The following is an 11883-nucleotide window of genomic DNA, read 5'->3' as shown; positions in this document are numbered from 1 at the left end:
AGCTGTTCCCAACAGATGAGATGAAAAGTTCTTCACTCCTAAAGGGAGATTTGGGTGGTGCACCAAACATTCCACCATACAAGCTTACTTGGAAACCTCATATACTAACTTCTACTTGCATGTCAGTGGCCTGAACTGTGGCACGTAGCTACTTTTAGCTGCAAGATAGCAACTGCAAAATGTAGGCGTTTAGCTGGTCATGTGGTTGCCCTGAACAAAATTAAGGTTCTGTTAATAAGAAAGAGGGAGAGAATCTTTAGGTACGTAAGCAGTCGCCTCTGCCACAGTACCTCTTTTCCAATTCCTTGTCTCTCCTCTCTCTACTTTCTCAGTGGAATAAACAAACCAACCAAATACAGAAACAAAACAAACATGAATACATTTCCTTCATTAATGATAAACTAGGCTGGGCTTGGTGGCTCAGCCTTTAATCCTAGCACTTTGGGAGGCTGAGGTGAATGGATTGCCTGAGCCTGCAGGTTCAAGACCAGCCCGGGCAACTTGGTGAGACCTCATCTCTACAATACATCAAAAATTAGCTGGGCATGGTAGTGCGCACCTGTAGTTCCGGCTACTTGGAAGGCTGAGACGGAAGGATTGCTGGAGCCCAGCAGGTCGACGCTAGGTTGGCCGTGAGTGTGCCACTGCACTCCAGCCTGGGCGACAGAGTGAGATTCCAACTAAAAAAAAAGGATAAACTAAAGCCTATAAAAATATAGCAAAAAAGCACACAAAAATACAGGTGTATAGATCTTGCAAGGAAGATGGTTGCCACCATGCTAAAGATATTTGGGTCATCGTTAGGGACAGTTGAGTCAAGATGAAAAGTTATAGACTGGCCCCCAGGAAACACAATATAATGAAGAAATAGAATAATGTAAGATAACCTGATATGACAATATTATAAGTGAGAGAGGAGGAATGTTCTAGAGGCAAAGGAATCTGAAAGGAAGAGCACCTCGTTTGTGTCAAGGAGTCAGGGAAGGCTCTAGAAACACAGAGATACTGGAGACATCACCATAAGGAGATAACAGATATTTTCCAGGGCCTAGAGGGGCAAGGAACTGGATGATAGGTAACATATAACCCATGCTGGAGAGGCTGAACACAGAGCAGCCAGAATCTAAGATGGTAGAGACAGAGTGTGGGATAAACTCAGGCTTCTGCAGCAAAAAATGTGCTAGGCAAGGAGACTTAGTCCTTTCTCTGGCTTTTCACTCTCATGCTCACATTCACAGATGTTCTTCTGGGCAGATCTCCAAACTAGGGCAAGTGTGGCCTCTGACAATATTGCTAGAGAAAGAGGAAGGAATGAGGTTTTTAGCCATTGGCAGGTGGGTAATGCCTATGAATGAATTAAATGTACAAAAACTGTCCTTTCACAATGGTCTAGACAGTAAATGGAGAAGGAAGCTTGGTGGAAAACATCATTTGTGCCCACACACCCAACTGCTCCAGTAGCATGACAGAAAAAGACTCTGGGTTTGAATTATAGCTGTAGCAATTACTAAGTGCATTTCACAACCTCTCTGAGCCTCATTTTCCTCAACTTCAAATGGGACGCAGTGGGCTCTGTTGCTTGCCTATCCAGTAACTATTTACCTTTTTTTTTTTTGAGTGGAAGTCTCACTCTGTCGCCCAGACTGGAGTGCAGTGGCCGCTCCCGGCCACCGCAGCCTCGACCTGCTGGACTCCGGCGATCTTTCCGCCTCAGCCTTCCGAGTAGCCGGAATTACAGGTATGCGCTACCACGCCCGGCTGATTTTTTGATTTATTGTAGAGATGAGGTCTCGCTGCCCAGGCGGGTCTCGAACCCGCGGGCTCAGGCAATCCACTCACCTCAGCCTCCCAAAGGCGTGGGATTACAGGCTGAGCCACCGAGCCCGGCTACTATTTACCTTTTATCCCTCCCTTCAAAGCTTCAGTGAGGCCACGTGTTTCATGGGAAGCAAGCTCCAGCCCTGGCCTCACAAGGCAAAAGACTGAAGTCTATGTTCTCACGCTCAAATTTATGCGGCACGATTCATCTAAGCACCAGGGAAGCCCCAGAAAACAACTGAATTATCTTTTGGAGGGCGGTTCCTTGTAGTACAGGTTTCCCCCACTAGGACTACATTGGTTGTGAGAGGCTGTGTTCAGCTTCAGTTAATTTTTTTGTGGCAAACAGGTGACTGGTTCTTCAATCATGATAACACACCTGCTCACACCATGCTGAGTGTTTAGCAGTTTGGGGCCCAGAGCAGGATGACCCTCATGCTCCATCCTCCCTGTTCATCTGATCTCACCTCGAGCGACTTTTTTTTTGTTTCCCTGGATGACAGAAGTCCTCAAAGGGAAACATTTTGCCGATGTGGAAGATGTGAAACAAAAAAACGGCAGAAGCACTAAAAGGTCTCACAATTGACAAGTTCGAAACTCTTTTGAGCAGTGGAAAAAGCGTCTCGATAGGTGTATTGCATCAAATGAAGAGTACTCTGAAGGTGACTGAAGTTTAAACATGTAAGAATAAATACAAATTTTTAATAAATAAATTCCAGGTACTTTTGGGTCCCCCCTCATACAGTGATTCCATTCCCTTTGTTAGTGATTGATAAGGCATGAGTGTGTAATTTAATTCTGGCCAATGCTATGGGAAGGGAAGTCATTTGAAGGCTTTGGGGAAATATTTGGATGATAAAGAGAGATGCATGAAGATAAAAATCCCACTTCTTCTATTAGACCTTGTATTATCTGCAAATGAATTACAGAACTACTGCAGCCATCTTGTGACCATAAGACAGTTTTGCCAAAAATTAGACAATATGCAGAGGGGAATATAGAAATGGCATGAGGCCTAGATGACAGAGGTGAGCCACTGAATTAATCAGCCAGAACATTCCCACTGTGGACCTCCTTGTTACATGAGGTAGCAAATCTTTTGGTTTTAAATCAGTTGTGTTGAGATTTTCTATTATTTTTAGTCAAGGATAATTCAGTTGATACAAAGGATATCTTTTACAGTAAGGATTAAACACAATGGCATTTGAAAGTGACAACCCAAAGCCAATACACTAGGTCAATAATATATATTTATTCATTTATTTGAATTCTATTTTGCTGTAATAGTCCTCAAAATCCCCATTATTTATGTACATTTTTTAAAATTTGAAAATGTTCTTGTCTTTGGCTGTGGAGGAGTCGCCACCAGTCTGAACCATTGTCCAGCCAATTCAGTATTTGACCTGCTTCCCAACCACTCCCAACGATTGGCCCAGAAGTGGTTCCCAGAGCACATCTCCCAGCCAGAATCCACCAGCATGGTGTTTGGAGCAAAAAGACAGAGCCTTCAATTTTCGGCCTTAGGAGAATTCCTCATAGAAAGAATCAGGACGTCTTAACAGGCAGTGTACATTTTTAGGAAATATGATTTAGGAAAATTGGAATTAACTTTGTTTGGAAATTAGTCTCATAACCACGCTAGGCAACTCCAAATGGAGCCCCTGAATTTACAATTTCAGGATTCTTGTGTTGCTTGTCCAATTTGGGAATTAGTGCACAGGCTCCAGATGAAACAATTTGACAGCACAAAAGCAATGTACAGTATAAATATTCTTATTTCCTAACTACTTGTCAGCTATTTCCAGTGAGTAAATATTTACACGTTTTCCTCTCCCCCTGCGGAAAGCAATACTCACATATATGAACATAAATATTTTGGTGTATGTAAATATTTATTCACACAAGCAATATATTTCTTTTTCTAGTCTCCCTTGTAAGTTCTTTAAAAACAGAACAATTCCTGCTTACAAATAAGTTCTGATCTTGCAACTCTCCGAAAATATTCTGCAAATAAGAGGCATTTTATGATAGTAGCTAATTGTCGATTAGTTAGAACAGCTGTTGTCAAATCTGAACTTGGCATCTCACTAGCTGTGTGACCTTGAGTCAGTTATTTAAGTCTTTCTGAGTCCTGAGTTTCCTCATCTATAAGATGAGAGCAATAATAATATCTACCTTAGAGGATTGTTCAGAATAGTAAATAATTTAATGCATGTAAAGTGCTACAGAGCACTTGGCACATTGTAAAACCTTAATAATTAAATATTGAAATAAATATTTTATCATTACCAGTTATGGGAAATAAGTATATAACTCCCTTTTTTTCTTTTTAGTATTACAGATATAAATATGTATATATACAGTATCTTATTTTATGTTTCTTTAAAAAAGTTGCTCAAAGTATTTTCACATGCTAACAATAGATTCCATGTGAATGAATTGTCTCAGACTGACTTTTGATTATTTCCCATAATCCACTGGGTTAGTGGCCATCATTTTTAAGCATTTACCATTTGCCAGGCATTGTGCTATGTGCTTTAAAACGCAATTTCACATTTAATCATTGCAGCAACCTTATGAGGGAGATAACATTAGTGTCTCAATTTTTAAACTAAGAGGCTCAGTGAGGGTAATTAACATACCTTACATTAAACATTAAGCATACCTTACATTGAGTCTTAACTGTTTAGTATTATGGATATGAATAAAATATGTTTATAAATAATGTCTTAATTTTGTTTAAGACTCAAACTCAGGTCTTGATGCGAAAGTCCTTGGTCTAAACCATTATGCTGTCTTGTTCGACATTTACATAGATATGTCCTTTGAAGGAAGAGCTCTGGGATCCTTTCTTTGTCATGAAAGTGAAGTAAATTCCATTCTACGTCCTGGCCTCTGGGAAAATATAGATCATCAACAAACCAACATTGCTTCTAAACTTAGAGCCTTACCAACACCATGTTGTGAAATGTGGTTAACTGTATAGTGCTGAGACTCATACCACAATGCTCTGTCTTTTGAGTTTTAGCCTGAATTCTTCTCAGTCACTCTTGACCAGGTACAGAACCTCCCGACCCCAGTTCCTGATCTTGTGTTCTTGTGGCCCAACTCCTCCAGGTGGCAAGTGGAGTTGAAACTTTGGGTTTCAGGTCTATGGTTCCTGTTCTCAGGGAGCTCCCAGAGACATGCTCTAATTGGACCTCCTTGGATACGAGGACATCATGCCTCCCAACCATGCCTTCTCTAGTTTGAAACCTTCTCTTGTTCTTGACTACCAGGCCTCTCAGCAATTATAGGACCAAAGCCAACAATATTTTCCAGTGCCTCAGACCCTTGCAGCACTTATTCCACATAGCTATGACTCTGAGGTCAGGAAATGTGCTCTAACTGTCTCTAAAGCCGCCTGCATCCATAAAGCTGCTGACCAGACAGCAGACTCTGGAGTGCAGCTACTGCCAACATTCATGCCGCCAGAGCCTACTTGGCCGCCTCCACTGCCTTAGAAAAACGGCCCACCTTTCCCCTTCCACCTTCCAAGTCTCTCAGGATTCTATCAAATTGGCAGAACCCTAGTTTTAAAGTAGCCTTCCAAATGTAGCCTATTTGGGTTTTGTTTTTTAAAAACTTTTACTTGATACATTATAATCGCACATATTTATGGACTACTGTGTGCTATTTCAATAAATGTATACAGTGTGTAATGATCAAATAGAAAAATTGGCATGTTGATCACCTAAAACGTATCATTTCTTTATTGTAGGAACATACAAAATCTGCTCTTCTACCTATTTTGAGATATGCGTAGCTTATTGTTGACTATAGTCACCCTACTGTGCAATAGGACACCAGCACTTATTCTTCCTTTCTGATTGTAACTGTTTGCCCATTGACCATCCTCTTCCCATGCCCCCTTTATCCTATCCTCTCAAGTCTCTGGGAATTGCTGTTTCATTCTCTATTTCTATGAAATTGACTTTTAAAGATTCTGCATACAAGTGAGATCGTGTGGTGTCTTTCTGTATCTGACTTGTTTCACTTAAAATAATGCCCTCCAGTTTCATCCATGTTATCACCAATGACAGGATTACATTCTTTTTTTTACGACTGTATAGTATTCTATTGTGTATATATACCACATTTTCTTTATCCATTCATGTGTTGACGGACACTTGGGTTGATTCCATATCTTAGCTATTGTGAATGCTGCAATGAATTTGGGAGTGCAGACATCTTTTCAATACACTGATTTCCTTTCCTTTGGATATACACCCAGAAGTGAGATTGCTAGATCATATGGTAGTTCTATTTTTAATTTTTGAGGAACCTCCATACTATTTTCCATAATGCTATACTAATTTACATTTCCACCAACAGTGTGTAAGGATTTCCTTTTTTCCCAAAATGTTGTTTTTAGCTTTCCAATATCTCCAAATAGAAGGAGGTTCAACTGGAGTTTGAGAAAAGTGAATCCAATTATCCAGCACAATTCTCTTACACGGATCTGCTCTGAATTTCCTTTATGAAATTAGGGGTGATGGGCACACCTTCATATTCCCCTGAGCTCCTTCTCTCTTAGACACAGTCTCTATTCTAGTTCATGGACCAATTAAAAGACAACGAACTGATTATTTAGGAAGCACTTTTGGGCTGGGCTCGGTGACTCAGTCCGTAATCCCAGCACTTTGGGAGGCCGAGGCGATTGGATTGGCTGAGCCCACGGGTTTGAGACCAACCCCAGGCAACTTGGCGGGACCTCGTCTCTACAATAAGCAAAAAAAAAAAAAAATTAGCCAGGAGTGGTAGTGGGCGCCTGAAGTACCAGCTACTTGGAAGACTGAGACGGAAGGATTGCCAGAGCCCAGCAGGTCAACGCTGGGGTGACTGTGAATGTGCCACTGCACTCCAGCCTGGGTGACAGAGTAAGACTCCAAAAAATAAAAATAAAAGAGCACTTTTGGACACCTACTATGTGTCAGAAACTGTATTAGACACAGAAAACACAGAAGGGAATAAGATTTGGTTCAAGTTTTCAAGAAGTACATAGCCCTGAAAAGACAGAGGAATAAGAATTCAAATTATAAGATACAATGTGAGAAATAGTGAAAGATATGTATGCGTAGTATTCTGTGGGGGCACATCAAAAAAGGCAGATTGTTAACCACTCTAAGAGGAGGGTGTTAGAGAACGTAGAGAGAGGAATAAGGGGAATGTGTCTAAGAAGAGGCAGAGGCTAGCATGAAATTTCAAAGACATCGCTTTAGATTGCTGCTGCTGCTTAACAAATCACCCTGGAATTTATCAGCTTCAGACAACATTTTATTTGCTCATGATTCTACAATCTGGGCTGAGATCAGCTGGGTGACTCTTCTGCTAGCTTTGCTGGTAATCACTCTTGTGGCTGAATTCAGCAGGCAGTCTGGCTAGGGGCTGAATTCAGTTCAGCTTTTCTCATTCTCCAAGTACATAGACTTGAGGCCTCTCTCTCTCCACACGGTTTTTTCATATATTCTCTCTAGCAGAGCAGCCAGACTTCTTAAATGGTGACACAGGCATCCAAGAACAAAAGCAGAAGCTGCCAGGTCCTCTTAAGTGGAAGGCCTGGAGTTATTCAAGTGTCACTCACTATATTCTGTTGGCTAAAAGTAGTCATAGAACCAGCCCGGATTCAAGGGGCGGACATTACTGGGCATGAATACCAGGAGACATGGTTCATTGGAGCTGACATATGTCTGACAAGCTAGATGAAGTTGGGAGAGGCTCCAGGCAAGAGAAGAAATATGAGCCAAGACATGGGGTCATGAAAGTCCATGACTTTTGGGACAAGTTAAGCACTTCAGGGATGTGGGTGGGAGAGTATGTAGGCAACAGCAAATGAGATAAAGGTACAGTGCTGGCTGTCTCTACCATAGCCTCAGCTTGGTCCTTGTCTATTTCCTCTTCTGACTTCCCTGCACTTGACTTGCTGCCTGGAGTTGCCTCCTGGTCTGCTGAACTCCCATCTGATCTAGCTGTCTCTTGATCATATGGATATAAAGGTTATGTTGGTGATTGCTATCTGATCACCAAACTCATCATCTCTTCTTCCTAGGCACTCAGGTAGACCATCATTCCCAGCTTCTCCTGCAGTTAGGTGTGGCCATGTTAACTGAGTTCTGGCCAATGGAATACAAGAGGAAGTGGTAATATGCAATACTTCCACATCTGGTTTGTTGAAAATTTGCCATTCTATCCTCCATTGTATCTCCCCTCTCCAAATGGTTGAAAATAGACACAACCCTGAATAGCAATTTTGGAAGCCTTGTATTCAAGATGGCAAAGCCATAGGATAGAAGGAACCTGAGTTCTAACATCATTGCATGAGGATACTGTGCCCAAATAGGATCACCCAGGCTGGGTTTCCTTATGAGTGAGAACAAAACAACTTGGGTTATGATAATAAACCTGTAAGCTGTTGAGGTTTATGGGTGATAGCAGTCAGCATTACCTTAACTAACATAATAGGGAACCAAGGAAATAGAGGTGTTCTCAGCATCACCCTGAGAAACTTGAGAATTTGTAGGGAAAGAGGTTGCATGAAGGGGAGGACAATAATTCAGGTTGAAGTAGGGCCATACAAATCTGGGAAGAATTCTTTGAATGAGGTAATGACAGTCTTAATTTCCATGGGCCAGATTTATATAAAGGAACATCTGGAACCCACTGCAGGTTGACTTATTGACACATTCCCATGTGAAACTGGATTTTGCCCTCAGTCTCTTAAAGTATCTTTGACAACGTGTATCCTTAGAAACCCTCCATATTAACCTACTGACAGGTGAGCAATATAGCTTTTTGGACAAGTTAATTAAAGGGAGAGAATGTAATGTTAACAAAAGAATTTATATTTGATTCTCTGATTTCATTTTGTTTTTACAATGATCCCTCAAAGCTGGATGGACAGAATCTTTTAGATCTATTATATTTTATTTTTTCTGGATGAGGAAGTCAAGGCTGAGGGAATGCTGGCTTGGCTAAGATCTCACAGTTCAGTGGACAAGACCTAGGACCCACGTCTTTTAGCTCTAGGTCATCTGTGAGCAAAATGTGCAGACCCTGGTGATGCCCTTCTCGTTCTGTCTAGACCCTCTGAGTGCACTGCAACTGAGGTGGACAGTTCTGGTACACACTATAGCTCCCTCTCTAAGGGCCTACATCTCTCAGTTTCTCTGCCTAAAGGCTTGTGCCAGCAGGCTGGGAGCTTATTTAGCTTAGATATGAGGGAGATAATGGCTCCAGGGACAACCCTCAAGCAATGGGGTACAGGAGGGAGTGGATAAATGCCCCAGCTTCCCATTCTCTGGGGTGCACTCCACATGGCTTCTCAGAGGATCCACAGCAAGCATCCACAGCTCATTAGCACACAAAAAATTAGCTTTCCTCCCTTCCCTGCTTTGTGGGATCACCTCTCAAATAAACTACCTGCATTCATGCCTTGTCTTGTAGTCTGCTTTCGGGGGAACACACACTAAGGCAGTACACATGTACTAGGGAAAGTCAGGAGCATTTGGCAGGGAAAAAAATTTTCTTTCATCCTCTTTGAATTGGACTCAGATAGCCTTTCATGACAGTGAGCAGGGTAAGGGCCATGTGAACCCCTCATCAGACTCTTCCTGTCAGACTCTCCTCCTTGTCATAGGCAGCTGGTGGCACCTGCTAGTCTGGACTCTCCTATGCATTTGTGACTTTACTCTGCTGCCCAGTTGGCACCAGGCCCTAGATGAGTAGCCTTGGTCCCAGACAGCAGCAGATGCTGCCAGTTCCCCAACTCCTGCCAGTGAATCCACGGTTGGACTGGGCAGGAAAGTTCGATCACTTGCCCTGGCTGCCACAGTTCCCACTCTTCCCTATTTCCTCTAGTCGTGAGAGAGGCCTGGTTGATAAAGATGTCAGCTCAGCAGTGACTGATCTGTTGAGACAAGCTTAGCGTGGCAAGGTGCCATGGGGAGCAGCAGAGGGGCCTCAACCAGATGCCAAAGGGTCCACAGGCCCGGGTCTGACATGCTGAACCGTGGCAGGCTGAGTGTGCAAAGATGCCATCTGTGAGTTATCTCCCAGAACAGCTGTGTTCATTCATTCATACATTCATTCATTCATTCATATAATATTTACTGATGTTTCTTATGTGCCTGGCATTGTGGTATGAACTAGGCATACAACAGAGAACCAGAAGGATGTGACCTCTCCTTTTTTTGAACTTACAGAATAGAGACAGATATTGATTGAATAGCAAACATATATAATGATATGGCAGCATGGGGTTTTCTTTCTTCCATTTCTCATACCCACTCTCTATCTGCAACCCAAGCCCATATCAAGACAGAGTGCTTTAAAGGTGGTAAAAGAGAGAGTCCTTTAATATGATAAGAACTCCAGAGTTATGCCAGGAGGAGGGCAACTATGAAGTCATTGGTAAAAAAAAAGTATAATATGGAGAAATTCTGTCAGTCATTCTAATTATGACCAGTAGTTCTTCTCTGCTGGCCAAGGAGAGGCAGGTCAGTCAATGGCAACTCCTGGAAAGAGTGGGGGGAGCGTTCTCTACAGGGAGGTGTAAATGGCTAACGTGAGCACAAGTGTGACTCTTTTCCTTCCCCAAGTCCATGCCACCACATACTCACATCTCAGGTCTAATGAGCATAAGGAAGCAGAGTCCTAAACATGAGATTTTAATCTTTGGAAGGAGAGAGGTGGGATGTGGGGCAGCTTATCTTTCTAGGGTTTTCCTTGTGCTTCTCACACAGGCTGGCCTGTGTCTGAGAGTGCTGAGGTTGGGGCTTGGGCTTCCTGCTTGTCTAGAAAAGGGCCAAATCCCAGCTCCAGTCATTGTCGGTCTCCAGGGCTGCTCAAGCTCTGGTTCTTGCAGATGCTATTTGGAGCAGCTCCCAAGCCATTAAACCCTTCCTCCTGGGGAACTCCACAGCTGTCAGAGAGGGGGAGGAGAGGGGGTGGAACAGCCAGTTCAGATTCACTTCAAACCAGAAGTGGAACAATCCCTGTTACATTATTAATCCCTGGAGCCATGTAAAGTTTCATCTGTTTTTTCTCAAAGATTTGTTACAAGCCACATTTTCCAAAGCTGCAAGACCTATGACCAAATAGCATCTTTCACATGTGTGTGAAAATCCTCGGGTAACTCCTACAGGGCTGAGAACAGAGGGCATGGGTTCTAATCTTGCCCTTGACACAACAAGCCAGCTGTGTGACAATGGGGTAGTCACGTTTCCCCTCTGAGATTCAGAGTCTGTATTGATTTGCTGTTACATAAAAAAGATACCCTCAGTTTCAGTGACATATAACAATAACAATTAGTACCACAGATCTGGAGGTTGGCAGGGGTTTGGCTGATCTAGCCTGGGCTCAGCTTGGTAGCAATGTTTCAGGCTATGGTGGCTCTGCTTCATATCACAGGACCAGAGCTTGGCTGGGCCTACTGTGCTCCACATGTCTCTCCTCCTCCTCAGATCATTGGGCTAGGCAGCTGCTATGGTTTGGATGTTTTTCCCTCCTCCAAAATTTGTGTGTTGGAAATTTAATCCCCAATGGAACAGTGTTGGGAGATGGGGTCTTTTGGGAGATGTTTAGATAATAATGGATTAATGCTGACTATAAAAGGGCTTCTGGGAGTGGGTTTGCTCTCTTCTGCTCTTATGCTATGTAAGGGCACAGAGTCTGTCTCTCTCTCGCCCTTCTGCCTTCTGCCACATGAAGAGGCAGTAAGAAAGCCCTCGCCAGATGCAAGTGCCTTGTTCTTGGACTTCCCAGTCTCCAGAACTGTGAGAAAAATAAATTTCTTTTCTTTATAAATAATCAGTGCCAGGTAGCTTATTAAAACAGCACACATGGACTAAGCAAGTGTGTTCTTCTCTGCAATAACAGTGGCACCAAGAGGAAATGAAAATACATGAGGCCTCTTAAGGTCCTGGCTCAGAACAAGCTCAAGTCCTACTCCACTGGCCAAAGCAAGTCACTTGGCCATGGCCCATATCAAAGGGTAAGGAAGTATATTCCACCCATGATGTGCTATGA

Source organism: Carlito syrichta, unplaced genomic scaffold, assembly GCF_000164805.1.
Source record: "Carlito syrichta isolate Samal-C Ts95f unplaced genomic scaffold, Tarsius_syrichta-2.0.1 Scaffold113624, whole genome shotgun sequence".
Classification (NCBI taxonomy): domain Eukaryota; kingdom Metazoa; phylum Chordata; class Mammalia; order Primates; family Tarsiidae; genus Carlito; species Carlito syrichta.
This window is presented reverse-complemented; position numbering follows the sequence as displayed.